Source organism: Cyprinus carpio, chromosome B3 (genome assembly GCF_018340385.1).
Source record: "Cyprinus carpio isolate SPL01 chromosome B3, ASM1834038v1, whole genome shotgun sequence".
Lineage (NCBI taxonomy): Eukaryota > Metazoa > Chordata > Actinopteri > Cypriniformes > Cyprinidae > Cyprinus > Cyprinus carpio.
This window is the reverse complement of record NC_056599.1, coordinates 6,458,104-6,477,838: the sequence shown is the minus strand read 5'-3', so window position 1 is coordinate 6,477,838 and position 19,735 is coordinate 6,458,104. Positions and strand designations below refer to the sequence as shown.

Here is a 19,735-nt window from a genome sequence, read left to right as displayed (position 1 = left end):
GTGTGTTACCTTTGTCTTCCAACTTTTGCAAGAAATCCTGCAGAAAATTGATGATCTGCATCTCTTGCTGCCGTCTCACAGACCCTTCCTCACTGAAATCAGGAGTTAGCGCAAGCAGAAGGAAGTCTACATTCACCTAAAATAAGGAAGCAAATCAAATGCTTAAACACGGTAAAACAGTAAGGATTGCAGATTTAAATTAAAGATTCATTTTATGTTTTGGCCTGTAGCGTTTAGCTCTTTGAACACACATTTGAAGGCAGCTTAAAGTAAAAATGCAGAATATGCCATAAGAGCAAGTCATCAGTGTCTCTAACAGTGGCTGTTCTAATAAAATAATTGTTCATTCACAACGTTACTGACTTCCTGTAAGTGGCCGGGGACAAAGAGCTGCTGGCACATCTGGGTGTGCTGTGCTAACACCTCATCTAATCCGTAGAGCCTCAATCCCTCACGCAGCTGGTTCAAGATCGGGATCAGCCTCACCAGTGCATGCAAAGCGATGGCACTAATAAACAGTAAGAAAAATATGGTAACACTTTATTTTACGGTGTCCTTGTTATGCGGGTTACATGTACTTACCGTAGAAAACAGTAAACAGTAAATGATGCATAATTACATGCAACTCGGTAAAATATATAATTACCCTCAAACAAACCCTTAAATTCTACCCTATAATACCTATACTAAGTACATGTAGTTACTTAATATTACTCTGTACTTAAATATATTACTTTCCACCTGAAAAGTAGCCACATGCCACAATCGCATCTGATAAGTCTATCAGCCTTTCAACCTTGATATTTGCAAAAACAACCTTGAGATTTGCAAAAACATTGTCTGATAACTTTATATGCTGACTTGGAAAAATGTATGCATTACACTGTTTAAATACCTCTGTCATCAGATTTTTAATATCCTGATCAGTGACTTCGAGTACACCAACATCCTTGTCCATCTCCCCATGGCACAAGAAATGGTAGCACCATCTTGTAAGGAAGTTTGGTGCAGGACCCCCCTGCACCAAACTTGTGGAAAAAATCTCCCCACAAGTCCTTTTGTGACAAAGACAAAAGCTATTTTGAACAAAATGGCAGTGGACTTTTACTACCTAATTAAACAATACAAAGTCATATATTTTATATGACAGACTGTGGCACATACTTGAAACTGTTGTCCTGGTAGTCACAGATACTATATTTAATGTTTTTGCCCCTTTCCCCATCTCCTTCAAAAAAACGTGCTTCAATTCCACACACCATTTCTGTAAAGAACAAAGAGCTGCTTTTGTCAAATGTATTAGATATGTATAAGATATTATTCACATTGATAATCTCTTAAATGTGCTTTTCATCATGTGTGTTGACCTTGGTGGGGCACACATACCGGTAAGGAACTCTTTACGAAGAGCGCCTTGGTCTATTCCATTTTCTCCAATGAAGGAGACCCTGAGGAGATTCTTTGGGGAGGCCTGTTTTTGCCTGGCCCACTGTTTCAGCCCCCTTTGAAACAGGTCCTCTCTTGTCACATTGATGTTGAATGACTGGGATGTGTCAACTTTCTTTTCAAGTGACATCAGGATGTCTGATACGCTACACAACAATATCAAAACAATATTGTTGAGAATTCAGTGCTACAGACCAAGGCAAGCATCATTATCCAATCCCATTAAAAATTATGCTACAGCATACCTGCCGAAGTGCTCATCGGTGTCCTCACTAATATCTGCATCTCCCTCATTTGTGTTGCTGTAAAGATCAACAATAACAAAAAATTCCATAAACAGGTTACCTTAATCCATCATCTGTCCAAATTCTTTAATAAAAAAAAGGGGGGGATGATGAGGGGACTCTACAGTGGGATTAAGCATTTTAAGCAAGTGGATACAAAATGCATCAAACTTTGTAAGATACTAAGAAGAAGAAACTTAGAAAAGCTTTTACCTCTCCCCGCAGACACTTGCATGCACATAGATGTCGTCTTTTGTAAATAGTTGACTGCACAATGGACAAGCAACCTATGAAAATAAAAAAATAACAGTGTTAAATATCCATTAAAAATGCAGATGTACTCTTTCAGAGGTCAGATGTAAAGATGCTCTTTGATGAGAACAGATCATGTAAAACATTTCACTGGTTAATTCTTAAAACCTAAATCTTAAGAAGAAGAAGAAACAGAAGCAATTTGCTCACCTTACTCTCCAAATGTGATGGCTGCACATCACCAGATGCCTGTAAAACATTTCTGGGTCATTCACATCAGATATATTTGAAATAAAATCATAAATGTATGGCTCAATAATATGAAATGCTATGTATGATCTCTTCATTTGTATTGATAGCTTACCACTTCGTCATCCAAGTTGATAATGTCATCATCACAGTGGGTCTATAAAATTAAATATCAAGACTTGATGACTTAGAAAAAAACAATAGCTATGAACAACAGTGCCAGAAGCAATTTTGGGTTAAGCTGACAGGGACACTGCTAACATGGTCCCACCAGATATATTTGAAACAAAATCATAAATGTATGGCTCAATAATATGAAATGCTAATTATCACCTCATCATTATTAATAACATACCACCACTTATCATAATAACTCCAAACAAATTTAATGCAATAAAATAAAAAAAAATAAAAAAAAAAAAAACAAAATCAAAAAAAACACAAAAATAAAATAATAATGCACAAAACTGAAAAACAAATGCATTTTTTTTTTAAATAAACAACGCGGTCATGGATCGAAAAATAATAAGCGTGAATCAAAAATGTAAACACATTTAAAATTATATTGCACAAAACTGAAACATGAATTCAAAAATTTTCCAAATCGCAAACAAAATCAGGTTTCCTGCTCATATGTAATTTTTTTGTGTGCTTATGGTCTTTTCCCCTTTGCTCTTGTTTCCACGTTCTGCTCTTGCGTTTTTAAATGTTGCGGTTAGAGTTTCATGTAAATCAGGGCGGGCTTCACCGCCACCATTGGGCCACAAGTTCTAGATTGACAGCTGCTCCTCTAGCCAATCAGCCCAAGGGGGAGTTGACGTCACTCCAATGCGACTCATGGCTGCTGTGGCAGGTGTGTGAAGCAGGATAACCAGCGTCAGCAGGCAAGTCCCGGACGATCTCAGGTAATTAGCCATAAATATTTTGTTAATCTTTGAAAGAAACATAAAAATAGACTTTTATAAAATTATATTTGTCCACTATGTAGTCCGACTAGGCCGATATGTAGCCCGCTAACACTTGTCTTGTTAGTTTGGTTTAGTGAGCAATACTTTATATTTTAGGCAGTAGGGCTGCACGATAAATCGCACGCGATATTTGATGCGCAGCTTGTCAGTAAAGCCGGTTCCGTAATCAGCGGTAAATCCCCATCACCTGCGCACTTTCATGGAGCAGCATTTACTACACAGAGCCGTTATGCTGCTCCATGTGAAAGCGCACAGGTGATGGAGATTTAACGCTGATTACAGAACCGGAATGCAAATACAGTATTTTATGTGTTATATTTGTGGTTGTAGCTATAAGGGATACAGCTACAGGAAACCAACATTAAATATTTTTTTTCTACCAATTAGATTGTGTTTTTATTAAAGTTAACACCTACCCCAACCCTAAACCTACCCTTACAGTAATGCAGATACATTAAAAATCATTGTTTAGCACGAGAAAAAGGATGCGATATTGATGTGCGCATGCGCAGTAAACCCTGGTAGGAAATGTCAGGACACCGCCTTTACTGACAAGACGCGCATTAAATATCGCGTGCAATTTATCGTGCAGCCCTACGAGTGCCTAAAATATAAAGTATTGCTTACTAAACCAAACTAACAAGACACCTGTTAACGAGCTAGATATCGGCCTAGTCGGACTACATAGAGCTTGCAGAAAAGATCATAACACACAAAGTGAATGTTTCTGTCACCCATTAACAAAATATTTATGGCTTATTACCTGAGATCGTCCGGGATTTGCCTTCTGACACTGGTTATCACATTCTCACACTAGATCTTCACACTATTAATCACGGGATTGGGACGGCACAGGAAAAAATGTCAGCGGTAGTGGGCGGGACCGGGAATCGTAACACTTTGATCCCCAACTTTATACACAAATATAGCCTACCTTTTAAATAAACTATAAAGTCTAGGCTTATATTTAAATGTTTAACTCAATTCTACTTCCCCGCTGTGTCTTTATGTTCTCCTCCTGTCTGCTTTGGTGTGGCTGGTTCAGTGAATGACCTGCACGTGAAGGACAGATCGTTAACGGCTGGTCTATGTGGTAATACAGTAGCCTACATCGGGCAGGACATCCAAAAGCCCAGCTATCATTCATAGACCTCAAATATAGCTTTTCATCTAAAAGATGTATGTAGTCACAACTTTACATGGCCGCTCAATCTAATGTTTAACCCACAGAAATGTGCGCTATTGAAGTGTGTGCGCAAACTGAACAGCAGCGCGCTCACAGCAGGACAGATGGAGGCACCGGTGCTCTCACTGGCTCTTAAAATACTCCGTAATCTTTGGTCATACAGATAAAAGTAATAAATCTTTCGAATCCGTATGCGTTCATTTGTGTGCACTCAGAATAACAACGAAACATGCTTCTATAAAATAATTAAAGTGGTTTCTGTCGTCTCGGTCATGTGAATTTGAGCGAGAAACTTCGAAACTCTGTGTATGAAAAATAAATCTATAGACAGTGAAATGTCTACGCTCAAATGAAATATAATAAAATAGAAAACGTGTGTGTTAGCATGGATGTTTTGCATTAAATTTAATGTGTGTGCAATGCACAATGTGCATTAAGATGGCTTTCAGTTCAATAAAATAACAAAAAACTACATTTTGAATTTTTATTTAGCTAAAGTGGGCATGCTGTGATCTGTACTGTATTTTATTTTTATTTTTTTTGTGACAAATTCCGGCCAAAAAGAAATACAACATAGTGGGAGCGATTGGGAGTCATTCTTCCGGGATTGAAACGGGAAGGGATTTTCCCCCAGTTTTTTTGTGTGATTGTCAGTAAAGCCGGTTCTGTAATCAGCGGTAAATCCCCATCACCTGCGCACTTTCATGGAGCAGCATTTACTACACAGAGCCGTTATGCTGCTCCATGTGAAAGCGCGCAGGTGATGGAGATTTAACGCTGATTACAGAACCGGAATGCAAATACAGTATTTTATGTGTTATATTTGGGGTTGTAGCTAGAAGGGAAACAGCTACAGGAAACCAACATTAAATATTTTTTTTTCCTACCAATTAGATTGTGTTTTTATTAAAGTTAACACCTACCCCAACCCTTAACCTACCCTTACAGTAATGCAGATACATTAAAAATCATTGTTTAGCACGAGAAAAAGGATGCGACATTGATGTGCGCATGCTCAGTAAACCCTGGTAGGAACTGTCAGGACACCGCCTTTACTGACAAGACGCGCATTAAATATCGCGTGCAATTTATCGTGCAGCCCTACGAGTGCCTAAAATATAAAGTATTGCTTACTAAACCAAACTAACAAGACACCTGTTAACGAGCTAGATATCGGCCTTGTCGGACTACATAGAGCTTGCAGAAAAGATCATAACACACAAAGGGAATGTTTCTGTCACCCATAAACAAAATATTTATGGCTTATTACCTGAGATCGTCCGGGATTTGCCTTCTGACACTGGTTATCACATTCTCACACATTCTCAACTTCGAAACTCTGTGTATGAAAAATAAATCTATAGATTTAGGACGGGATGGGATCTTATTTTGCGGGAGTGGGACGGGAGAGATTTGAAAATCCATTCCCGTGTCACCCTCTACTTCACACACCTGCCACAGCAGCCACGAGTCGCATCGGAGTGACGTCGACTCCCCCTTGGACTGATTGGCTAGAGGAGCAGCTGTCAATCTAGACCTTGTGGCCCAATGGTGGTGCTGAAGCCCGCCCTGATTTACATGAAACTCTAACCGCAACATTTAGAAGCGCAAGCGCAGAACGTGGAAACAAGAGCAAAGGGGAAAAGACCATAAGCACACAAAAAAGTAACATATGAGCAGGAAACCTGATTTTGTTTGCGATTTGGAAAATTTTGAATTCATGTTTCAGTTTTGTGCAATATAATTTTAAATGTGTTTACATTTTTGGATTCACGCTTATTATTTTTCGATCCATGACCGCGCTTGTTTGTTATTTAAAAAAAAATTGCATTTGTTTTTCAGTTTTGTGCATTATTATTTTACACGTTTTTACATTTTTGATTTATGCTTATTATTTTTCGATCTGTGACTGCAATACATTTGGCGGGATTCTGATCCCATACACTTCGTCATCCAAGTTGATAATGTCATCATCACTGTGGGTCTATAAAATTAAATATCAAGACTTGATGACTTACAAAAAAACAATAGCTATAAACAACAGTGCCAGAAGCAATTTTGGGTTAAGCTGACAGGGACACTGCTAACATGGTCCCACCATCCAATAGTTACTGTGAAATTTAAGAAATGACACAATGACCAACCTGTATATCAAATAAGGAGAAAGAACATCAATGTTATAGTTTCAAATCAGCAAGCCATACCTCAACCTTGAGCTTTAGACTGGATACATGTCTTGACATGGAGACCGAGGAGCTGCAGAGGCACATACTCCTGGCATGACACACACCGGGCTTTCGGCATGGCCTGGAACTCCAGAGCTGTGAAGGGTAGGGGAGAAATGTCCAGTGGGTTCTGGATGGGCATAATGTAGAGACAGCCCTTGCCTCCCCAGCTCTTCACAAGGCTGGCCCCTGTGTATCCTTCCTCTTCAGGTGTCAACAAGTTGAGTTTCCGTTGACCTGATCCTCCTGTTTAAGTTCAAATATTAAACAAATATTTTGTTTCTGCCCCTTGTTGGAAGGATCATACTTTTCAAACATGACAACTTTATAACAAACAAAAAGATTCAATAAATTTCCTTTGCTTGGAGAAAAAAGTCAACTTCAATCTCTTGCTTTTTACCCATGGCTTTGTGCAGCATCCAGGCACCCTCAAGTTCTGACATCTTCGGATACGTCTCAGAAAGAATGTGTGGAATCTATGAATTTAAAGTGTGTGAGTAAGATTAGCAAATATTTATCAAATCAATGAGCTCAAGACAAATCTGTTCATTAGAGTTATTGGCAGCATTCCAAAAATAAATGATATGGTTTTGGTGGCTAAGATTGGGGCTACTGTTTTCACTGGATATGCTGTTTTAGTATAGGTTAATAATATTTTTGTGCAAATTTCAGTTCTTACTTCATTAAGTGTCATACCACATACCTCATTATGGCAAGCATCCTCTGGAACATTTACAGTCCTTCTTCCTAACCCAGCTTGTAAAAGCATTAGCTCATCAGATGGTTTGGGGGTTCTCTCTGTTGGGCTGTCCAGAAGAAAGAATTGGATTGGCGTTGTTTTGGTGCCTGACCTTTTTTTAGACAATCGCGAAGGAGGCCTACACTTCTGCTTATCTTTAAATAGTCCAGGGAAACACCTGTAGAAAGAGGAGTAGATGAAATTCAAATTAATCTGAATCAGCAGCCAAACAACAGAGAGGATTAAGTGCGGCTTGTCTCCAAAAGTTTGATTGATAAGGGTCATAAAAGACATCTGTTTTGTACACCTGTTTGGACCCCCACCCCACCTCTCCCCTTCCCCTCCCCTCCCCCCTCCCTGTACACCCCCCCGTGTGTGACCTTTTAATGAACCTCAATTTATGATTCGGAGGGAAAAGTGTTATTGTGTGTGTGTGTGGGGGGCCATTTGAAAACTGTTCAAAACTATGTGCTTTAAACTTTAAAATGTGAAAACGTGAAAATGGAATAAGGGAAGTTTTTATTAAGGTTTTACATACACAATGTATTTCAAGAATAGGTTATAAACATAGACAAAATAGAAACAGTGTAATGATCGTTTTTTGTACTCGGAAAAGAGTAAAAAAAAAGGTTCAAGGTATTTAAGAGTTGTTAAAACAATTTAAAAAGGTGTTAAAGTTGTTACAAATTAAATAAAAAAAGAAAACTAGGTTACTGATTATCTATCTATCTAAAATAAACAACACGTGAGTCAAAGTTTGTAACATTACAATTTAAAAAGTTGTTAGAGTTTGTTAGGAGTTAGAAAAGAAAACTAGATTAGTGGTTATTTATCTAAAACAACCAACCAAACAAACAAAAAAGCATCAGATACGTGCGTTAAACAATATGTGAGAGTCAAAGCTTGTAACGTTACAATTTAAAAAGGTGTTAGAGTTTGTTAGCAGTTCGAAAAGAAAAGAAAAACTAGGTAATAGCATTTGTATCTTACCTCAAACTAAAACAAAAAGAAGCGAAAGTAAATCAAACGGTAGTTTTTCAATGTCACAAATCAGGAAAAGTTAGCGTTTTTTCACGCCTGGTGAAAAGTTAAAACAAAAGAAAAAAGAGGTATGTATTTTACGCTGATCTAAAAGAAAAATGCATCAGACGCAGTCGTTAAAACACCAGCACAAGACTTGTCAAAACTATGTTGTACTCTACCACTAACTACAATTTAAAAAATCGAGACTTTGTTACTGACGGAGAGTTAAACAAAAGAAATAACACCACACAGCAGAGCTTATCCGTCGAATCAACCTCACGCGCCGCTGTCAAACTCTTCTTCTTCTTCTTCTTCTGGTGTTTAATGGCGGTTGGCAAACCATTTAACGGTGCATTACCGCCACTAACTGGACTGAAGTGTGGAACGAGAGATTAAGCAGGAAAAAAAAAAAAAAAATATATATATATATATATATATATATATATATATATATATATATATAAATAAAATAAATAAATAAATAATAATACTTATTAGACTCAGATTCTTTTAATTAATTCAGTTTCTTTAAGAAACCTAATTATATAACAATATATCTGACCTGCTGTTTGTCAAACTCAGAATGAACTTAGGAGAGCATGGGTCAAGCCACGCCTACAGCCCTGCCCCTCTAACGATAGAGAAGACACCAGCGCAAAATAAATGTAAATATATGTTAAAAGAATTAAAGTAACGTTTTTAATAAATATACACCATTTCTTAATTGGTGAAAACGTTCTACCTGTTTAAACATTAGACCGATGTTTTTTACTTTAAAATGAGGTTAGTCTATACGATTTTTTTTTGTCTAAACAAAAGTTCTTGTTGGAAAAAAAAGTGTTGTGTTTGTTTTTATTTTAATTAACCACTCAAACTAATCTAAAGTCTAGTCTAAATCTAGGCTAAATCCTTTAATATGTCTTTTATTTTGTCAATATTAACTTCTGGAATTAAATTTTACATTCATAAATGTGAGTTTTTTCAAAACTCCCCCCACGATTAGTGTTTGTTTAAAGAGGAATTTGTAATGTATTTGGAGACGTTTTGTTAAAAGGAATGAAAAGTCCCAAAACAAGATTTTTGTATACTTCATTTGAGGGCTTTGGTTTCTTAATGTGAAAATCTGTTACTCCCCTACTTTTTCTTTATATCAATTTTTATTTTTTTCTTCAGTGTTGTTTATTTATTTATTTTACATTTATTTTGTTTTATGATGTACAGAGTGTGAACGAAAATTGAGTGTAATCTCAGTCAGTATTTGTAAATCTACCAGTAATGTATGTCTTTCTGTGTTAATGTTCAAAGCATTGAAAAAAATAAAAAATAAATAAAAAAACACCCACTAACAGTCCCCCTAACACCTCCCTAATAACGCAGGCCACAAAGATAGATTTAAACGTATGTTAAAGAATTAAACAAAGTAACGTTTTTAATAAATCGACATCAGTTCATAATTGATGAAAACATTCTACCTGTTTTTAACATTAGACCAATGTTTTTACTTTTAAAATTAGGTTAACGTATACGATTTTTATTTTTTTCGTCTAAACAAAAGTCCTTGTTGGAAAAAAAGGGTTGTTTTCTTTTATTTTAATAAGCCACTCACACTTACTTTATTAGCCTAAATCCTTTATTATGTCTTTTATTTTGTCAATATTAACTTCCATCATTGCTATATCAGTTAAAAACATTCGTATAGGCATACAAAAAGCTAACTGAAATGAAATGTTTTGGAAAGTCTTTGATTTTCTTGCCATAAGACTTGTTATCAGTTGAAATAGATGTAGAATGTCTAAACTTTTACAACATTACACATTGCTATATCAGTTAAAACCTGTATACGCATACCAAATATTAAACAGGAATGAATGTGGTAAAATCAAGATGGGATTTTCTTGCCATAAGACTTGTTATCAGTTGAAATAGACGTAGAATGTCTAAACTTTTACAACATTACACGAAAGGCTAAATATTTCATCTCAAGTAGCGCATCGACGACGCGTCTGGTGTCTGGGGACTGTGTGATTACTGGCGCGGCCAATATCAGCGAAAGGTATTTTTTAAAAAGATTGTAAAACATCTAAAGGTTTTCGGGGGTTTGCAACTCAACTGTAAACTAATTAGTTTTGAGGGGGTCTGGCACTGTAAATGGTGGTGCTGAGGGTCAGCTAAAGCTCGACATTTTGTGTTCAGTGATCAAAGGGTGACAATTTAAACTTTATGACGTAGACCTGTGTGAGAGTTTGCAAACACAAACATACAAATGCAAACATACAAACTAAAAATTACAAACAAACATACAAACGTAAACAGCAAACACAAACATACAAATGCAAACATACTGTACAAACAAGCATACAAACGTAAACAGCAAACACAAGCATACAAATGCAAACATACAAACATACAAACTAAAAATTACAAACAAGCATACAAACGTAAAACACAAACACAAACATACAAATGCAAACATACAGAAAACATGAACATGCAAGCAAACAAACACAAATACACCCCAGACTAAACAAGTACATAAATATACAAACAAACAAACTAGGTCACAAACACAAACATACACGCAGAAACAAACACTCACACAAACACATACACAAAAACACAAACATACTGTACAAACAAGCATACAAACGTAAACCACAAACACAAACATACAAATGCAAACATACAAACATACAAACTAAAAATTACAAACAGACATACAAACGTAAACAGCAAACACAAGCATACAAATGCAAACATACAAACATACAAACTAAAAATTACAAATAAGCATACAAACGTAAACCACAAACAAATGCAAACATGCAAAGATACAAACTAAAATTACAAACAAGCATACAAACGTAAACAGCAAACACAAACATACAAATGCAAACATACTGTACAAACAAACATACAAACTAAAAACTTACAAACAAACACAAATATACACTCCAAACTCAAACAAGTACACAAACATACAAAACAAACAAACTAGGGCACAAACACAACATACAAACATAATGTACAAACAAGCATACAAACGTAAAAGCAAACACAAACATACAAATGCAAACAACAAACATACAAATAAAAATTACAAACATATACAAACGTAACAGCAAACATTACAAATGCAACATACAAACATACAAACTAAAAATTACAAACAAAGCATACAAACGTAAACACCGCAAACGCAAACATACAAATGCAAACATACAGAAAATATGAACATGCAAGGCAGACAAACACAAATATACACTCCAAACTCAAACATAAAATATACAAACAAACACACTAGGTCACAAACACAAAAGACCTATATTAGATTGAAAATTGAGGTGTCATAAGGTTTCTTTTGAACCAAAAGTGCTTCTTATACAAGTTGCTACAAATGTCTCACAGAACTTTTACAACAGATTAGACTTTCTTTCTCACTTTACAATTGTGCGTTGTTAACAATGCTGTTTAAAATAGTTTAAAAAAAGTATTCTTTTTAGCTTTCATGTCGGATTCATGTCCACACTCAAGTGTTTTTAGTAAGAGTCCTGAGACAAGTGAAAAAAGATGCGTGAAAAGACTTTTCTCTTTAAGATGTTTTTAATGACAGATTAAATGCTTTAGATTGTTTAAAACAATTGAGTTAATGCATTCCTCTTGAATATGTATACAGTGACCGATGAGTACATGAAGCAGAAGAAACACATAACCTCATAAATGCATTGTGGTTGATGTTAATCAATAAAAAAAAGACTTAATTGATATATCATATCTTACTATCTTTTCAAAACACAATAAACATTCTTATGACTTTTTAAATTCGAACAACCGGTTTTGTTGGAAATTAAAATAAAATAAAATAAAATAAATAGATTAATAAAAACATAGTGTTATGTTTCATAGTTAGAATGCTTATAGTTTGTAGTAAAATCACATATTTAAGCTAAAACATTTTTCTTTCAAACACTCTCATGCACCACGCAGTTTTCACAGCTAAACAAACAACAAAGGATCGGTGCATAAAACTGTGACCACAAAAATCATTAACTTAAATGAACAAAAGACCATGACCACCAATATGTGTTCACACAGTTAACTGTATTTAAATGATTCACTGATATAAAATGACACTGAGTTGTTAGAAGAAAAAAATGTGTACTGACATAACTGCGAGATGACTTAAGGAGCCTATGAATCGTATTCATTTGAACGGTTCATTGAACAGAACTGTCCAAATGATTCATTTTGCAGAAGTGAATCGGACTTTGCATCACTAAAACGGATCACAAAAATGGTTCCCTGACCTGAAGGTCTACAGCGCTTGAATGAGGTATTAGTTAAACGTGTTCAATTGAACCCCCTTTGTAAAACAAAAACAAAAATAATTGTTAAAACATATTTAGACTAGATGATTATATTCAAGAATAATACGATATACATTGTGCTAAAACAGGCTTGAAGTGTTGGCTATGTTGTAATAGAAACCCGTTGTTATGTTATCTTGTGAAAGCATTAGGCGTTAGGATTCGTGTGATCCTTGAAACAAAATAATTTTCTTTGGTCTGGCTTGTTTTATGAGAAAAAACCCTTGTTTGCCAAACTAGTGTTAAGTGATATTGTCCTCATTTTTAACGTTAAAGAGGTTAATGAACTCTTTCACCATCTATTATTGTAATTATGCATAAACAGTGTTAGGGAGCAACTAGTTACATATAGCTAAATTATGTAATTTGATTACAAAATAAATGTATTGTAATCAGTTACAGTTACTGAGAAAAAAATATAATTAAATCGCAGTTAATTATGAAAATGTTAACGATTACAGAGGGGGGGTCACATCTGAATATTTTTTCACACACATGCAGATTTAATTGATATATTTCATAAACTGCATTGACGTTAAAAAAAATATGAGACAGATGTTTCAGGAGTTAAGGACACATGCTTATTTTCTACTTGGGTGATGTATATTTATTTGGTTAAGTTGAACTGTTTTTACCAACCTCGTTGTTAGATGCCCGGGTGCTTTCCCTGTCATAGCTATGCAAAAACTTGATTTCAAAACAGTATCATAGCTATTAAACTATCTTGTTGTGTGTTTTTTAAAAATGTATTTAATCTCAGAACAATCTCTGAGCAAATCTGATTTTACATTACATGGTGGTTGTGCTTTAAAATGAAATTATCACAATCCTAATTTAAGTGATGAAGGATTTTGAAAGTCTGACAGTCATTAGCTGTTGAGTACTCTAAAGTTAACCCTGGCCGGTTTACATGTTTCAAAAGATTAACCGTTGAAAACATTACATATTTAAGAAAAGTCTTAAAACATGTAATAGCAAATGTAATCAGTTACATTACTTTTAAAGAAATTGAAATAGTTACACTACCTTTTATATTTTAAATAGGGTAATTTGTAATCTATAACCTCCCCAAAACTGTGCGTAAAATAATTTTTGTTCATCAGGGTCTCAGCTACAGCTCAATGTTAAAACACAAATTTTAAGGACCTCCGTTGGCAGTTTGTGAGGAGTGTCTGTGAAAACTGCGTGGTGCATGAGAGTGTTTGAAAGAAAAATGTTTTAGCTTAAATATGTGATTTTACTACAAACTATAAGCATTCTAACTATGAAACATAACACTATGTTTTTATTCATCTATTTATTTTATTTTAATTTATTTTATTTTATTTTAATTTCCAACAAAACCGGTTGTTCGAATTTAAAAAGTCATAAGAATGTTTATTGTGTTTTGAAAAGATAGTAAGATATGATATATCAATTAAGTCTTTTTTTTATTATTATTGATTAACATCAACCACAATGCATTTATGAGGTTATGTGTTTTCTTCTGCTTTTCATGTACTCATCGGTCACTGTATACATATTCAAGAGGAATGCATAAACTCAATTGTTTTAAACAATCTAAAGCATTTAATCTGTCATTAAAAACATCTTAAAGAGAAAAGTCTTTTCACGCATCTTTTTTCACTTGTCTCAGGACTCTTACTAAAAACACTTGAGTGTGGACATGAATCCGACATGAAAGCTAAAAAGAATACTTTTTTTAAACTATTTTAAACAGCATGGTTAACAACGCCAATTGTAAAGTGAGAAAGAAAGTCTAATCTGTTGTAAAAGTTCTGTGAGACATTTGAAGCAACTTGTATAAGAAGCACTTTTGGTTTCAAAGAAACCTTATGACACCTCATTTTCAATCTAATATAGGTCTTTTTGTGTTTGTGACCTAGTTTGTTTGTTTGTATATTTATGTTTGAGTTTGGAGTGTATATTTGTGTTTGTCTGCTTGCATGTTCATATTTTCTGTATGTTTGCATTTGTATGTTTGCGTTTGCTGTTTACGTTTGTATGCTTGTTTGTAATTTTTAGTTTGTATGTTTGTATGTTTGCATTTGTATGTTTGTGTTTGCTGTTTACGTTTGTATGCTTGTTTGTAATTTTTAGTTTGTATGTTTGTATGTTTGCATTTGTATGTTTGTGTTTGCTGTTTATGTTTGTATGCTTGTTTGTACCTAGTTTGTTTGTATGTTGTTTGTGCCCTAGTTTGTTTGTTTTGTATGTACTTGTTTGAGTTTTTGTAGTATATTTGTGTTTGTTTGTAAGTTTTAGTTTGTATGTTTTTGTTTGTACAGTATGTTTGCATTTGTATGTTTGTGTTTGCTGTTTACGTTTGTATGCTTGTTTGTAATTTTTAGTTTGTATCTTTGCATGTTTGCATTTGTATGTTTGTGGTTTACGTTTGTATGCTTGTTTGTAATTTTTAGTTTGTATCTTTGCATGTTTGCATTTGTATGTTTGTGTTTGTGGTTTACGTTTGTATGCTTGTTTGTAATTTTTAGTTTGTATCTTTGCATGTTTGCATTTGTATGTTTGTGGTTTACGTTTGTATGCTTGTTTGTACAGTATGTTTGTGTTTTTGTGTATGTGTTTGTGTGAGTGTTTGTTTCTTCTGCGTGTATGGTTTGTGTTTGTGACCTAGTTTTTTTTGTTTGTATATTTATGTACTTGTTTGAGTCTGGGGTATTATTTGTGTTTGTTTGCTTGCATGTTCATGTTTTCTGTATGTTTGCATTTGTATGTTTGTGTTTGTATTTTACGTTTTGTATGCTTGTTTGTAATTTTTAGGTTTTGTATATTTGTATGTTTGCATTTGTATGCTTGTGTTTGCTGTTTACGTTTTGTATGCTTGTTTGTACAGTATGTTTGCATTTGTATGTTTGTGTTTGCTGTTTACGTTTGTATGTTTGTTTGTAATTTTTAGTTTGTATGTTTGCATTTGTATGTTTGTGTTTGCAAACTCTCACACAGGTCTACGTCATAAAGTTTAAATTGTCACCCTTTGATCACTGAACACACAAAATGTCGAGCTTTAGCTGACCCTCAGCACCACCATTTACAGTGCCAGACCCCCTCAAAACTAATTAGTTTACAATTGAGTTGCAAACCCCCCGAAACCTTTAGAGGTTTGTACAATCTTTTTAAAAATACCTTTCGCTGATATGGCCGCGCCAGTAATCACACAGTCCCCAGACACCAGACGCGTTTCGATGCGCTACTTGAGATGAAATATTTAGCCTTTCGTGTAATGTTGTAAAAGTTTAGACATTCTACGTCTATTTCAACCTGATAACAAGTCTTATGGCAAGAAAATCCCATCTTGATTTTACACACATTCATTCCTGTTTAATATTTGTATGCGTATACAAGTTTTTAACTGATATAGCAATGTGTAATGTTGTAAAAGTTTAGACATTCTACATCTATTTCAACTGATAACAAGTCTTATGGCAAGAAAATCAAAGACTTTCCAAAACATTTCATTTCAGTTAGCTTTTTGTATGCCTATACGCATGTTTTAACTGATATAGCAATGATGGAAGTTAATATTGACAAAATAAAAGACATAATAAAGGATTTAGGCTAATAAAGTAAGTGTGAGTGGCTTATTAAAATAAAAGAAAACAACCCTTTTTTTCCAACAAGGACTTTTGTTTAGACGAAAAAAATAAAAATCGTATACGTTAACCTAATTTTAAAAGTAAAAAACATTGGTCTAATGTTTAAAAACAGGTAGAATGTTTTCATCAATTATGAACTGATGTCGATTTATTAAAAACGTTACTTGTTTAATTCTTTAACATACGTTTAAATCTATCTTTGTGGCCTGCGTTATTAGGGAGGGGTTAGGGGGACTGTTAGTGGTGTTTTTTTATTTATTTTTTATTTTTTTTCAATGCTTTGAACATTAACACAGAAAGACATACACTTGACTGGTAGATTACAAATACTGACTGAGATTACACTCAATTTTCGTTCACACTCTGTACATCAAAAAAAAAAATAAAAAAAAAATAAATAAACAACACTGAAGAAAAAAATAAAAATTGATATAAAGAAAAAGTAGAAAGTAGGGGAGTAACAGATTTTCACATTAATTAAGAAACCAAAGCCCTCAAATGAAGTATACAAAAATCTTGTTTTGGGACTTTTCATTCTCCTTTTAACGTCTCCTCAAAATACATTACAAATTCCTCTTTAAACAACACTAATCGTGGGGGGGAGTTTTGAAAAAAAACTCACATTTATGAATGTAAAATTTAATTCCAGAAGTTAATATGACAAAATAAAAGACATATTAAAAGGATTTAGTCTAGATTTAGACTAGACTTAGATTAGTGTAAATGGTTAATTAAAATAAAAACAAAACACTTTTTTTTTTCCAACAAGAACTTTTGTTTAGACAAAAAAAATGTATAGACTAGCCTCATTTTAAAGTAAAAATCATTGGTCTAATGTTTAAACAGGTAGAACGTTTTCACCAATTAAGAAATGGTGTATATTTATTAAAACCGTTACTTTAATTCTTTAAACATATATTTACATTTATTTTGCGCTGTTGTCTTCTCTATCGTTAGAGGGGCAGGGCTGTAGGCGTGGCTTGACCCATGCTCTCCTAAGTTCATTCTGAGTTTGACAAACAGCAGGTCAGATATATTGTTATATAATGTAGGTTTCTTAAAGAAACTGAATTAATTAAAAAGAATCTGAGTCTAATAAGTATTATTATTTTTTATTTATTTTTTTATATATATATATATAATATATATATATATATATATATAATATATATATATATTTTTTTTTTTTTTTTTCCTGCTTAATCTCTCGTTCCACACTTCAGTCCAGTTTCAGTGGCGGTTAATGCACTCGTTAATTGTTTGCACCGTTAACATGTTTGGCCAACCCTGCCATTAAACACCAGAAGAAGAAGAAGAAGAAGAGTTTGACAGCGGCGCGTGAGGTTGATTCGACGGATAAGCTCTGCTGTGTGGTGTTATTTCTTTTGTTTAACCTCTCCGTCAGTAACAAAGTCTCGATTTTTTAACATTGTAGTTAGTGGTAGAGTACAAACATAGTTTTGACAAGTCTTGTGCTGGTGTTTTAACGACTGCGTCTGATGCATTTTCTTTTAGATCAGCGTAAATACATACCTCTTTTTTCTTTTGTTTTAACTTTTCACCAGGCGTGAAAAAACGCTAACTTTTCCTGATTTGTGACATTGAAAAACTACAGATTAAACAGCTAATTTAAGCAGTTAAAAAAAAATCTAGACCAAGTGATCACTTACTGCTTTTTATTAAATGAACACATGTAGGCCTATATGTAACTAAAGCAATGCAAAGCAAGTACAGAAAGTGCATTCTGTCAACTTTTTAGTGCATGCAATTCACGATTTAAACTATGTAACTGATGTAAGTATTTTATTAAATATAAATATATATAAATGAATACCAAAGACTTTTGCACTCTCTCTGTCTATATTATGAAAACTGGTAAATATAACAGTGAAATTCCCTAATAGTAATTCCAAATGGCCATACTCTTTATTCCTCTGTTCAAACATCAGCGGTCGAGTAAGTGCATTTATTCAGCGATCACAATCGCAAACAATACAGTCGAGATCTCAAGACAGACCGGCTGAACGACGATTTCATTAGATCGCCAAACTCCAGCTTGTTAGTGTTTTCAGATCATCGTCTGCGGCGGTTCCGCAATGAGGAGTAAGCACGTGCGCATGGTTGCCAGATTGCTTAAAATAAGCAAATACCGGGCAGAAAATGTATTCTTGTAACAGCAATGCTCTGATTCGGGGATTTAAACTCTTGTTATCTGGCAACCGGTCTCATGAAAGCTCTTGTAGAAGAGGAGCGTAGAGCAGTCCGCAGTTACATTTTCCTTTTTTGGACGTTAAGCGCGTTCTTTTGGGAAAGTATACTTTAATTTGAAATATTCGATATTCTCGATATTTTACAATTTTACATCGTCGTTAAAATTATTCCGATATTATTACTAATATTCTATATATTGCCCAGCCCTAGTGGACAGGAAGTTCAGTCAGTTATGGCAAAAATTGGTATCGATGTTCTCGGCATGATCCAAGGAATCTTTCAACATCAGTCCCATTACAATAGGCTAATGTAAGCAAAAGTTATTAGCATTTTTATAAATTTCATTATAACTTTTGACCACAAGGTGGCGCAGGACCCAAACTTTTTAAGTACCATCAGGGCATGGTGTCAAAGATGCTTACTGAGTTTCGTAATGATACATCAATACGTTCATAAGTTATAGCATTTTATGACAAAATTCAAAATGACCAACGGCCAAAATGGCTGACATGGGAAAATTGGATATCATTTGACTTGGCATGATGTATCGAATCTAAAGAGACCAGTTTTGTCATTTTTGGCCCAACCATTCAAGAAGTTATAAGCAAAAATATGCATTTTTCATATCTCCTGACCACTAGGTGGCACAGTGCCGAAACACTGCAGGTGTCTCAGGTCATTGCGGAGATATAGCCTCACATGCATTTTTGCATGCTTTTTGTAGAATTCATTTGCGTTTTATTCAAGAACGGTTGGATGAATCAACTTGAATTCCATAACTTTTTGCCAGCATGGTCTGAAGATAATCTGGTTAAATTTTCATGACAATCAGTGCAACGGCCTAGGACGAGTTCGAAAAAGTAGGTTTTACGAACAATTAAAAATAGCAAAAAAACTAAACCTTGCGAGTTCATTCAACTCAGCATGAGCCAAGAATACAGAGGAAAAAAAGATTTTTCTTTTTCTGGCTTACGGTTCAGAAGTTATTTGCATAAACATGAGTGGCGCTAGAGAGTTTGAGTTAGAAACTCCAAATTTGCTATGGTGAGTTTTCTCACTGTCCTCTATCAGTGTGCCAAATTTCACAACTTTCCCACAAGCGGTTCTATGGGCTGCCATAGACTTGTGGCAGAAGAAGAAGAAGAAGAAAATCACACTAACGGATACAATAGGT

At 34.4% G+C, this 19,735-nt stretch overlaps 1 protein-coding gene and 1 long non-coding RNA gene across 2 annotated transcripts in view; one reads left to right on the top strand and one right to left on the bottom strand.

Moving 5' to 3' along the window:
- The window catches only part of LOC109108480 (zinc finger protein 501-like), a 282,595-nt gene that overhangs the window by 259,621 nt on the left and 3,239 nt on the right, over positions 1-19,735 (top strand). The gene's annotated exons all lie outside the window — the stretch shown is intronic.
- Positions 1,692-2,492, bottom strand: LOC122136756. Its single transcript, XR_006154345.1, has 3 exons — positions 2,193-2,492; positions 1,944-2,017; positions 1,692-1,748 (listed from the first exon to the last, which is right to left on the bottom strand). It is a non-coding gene; the product is annotated as an uncharacterized LOC122136756 (long non-coding RNA).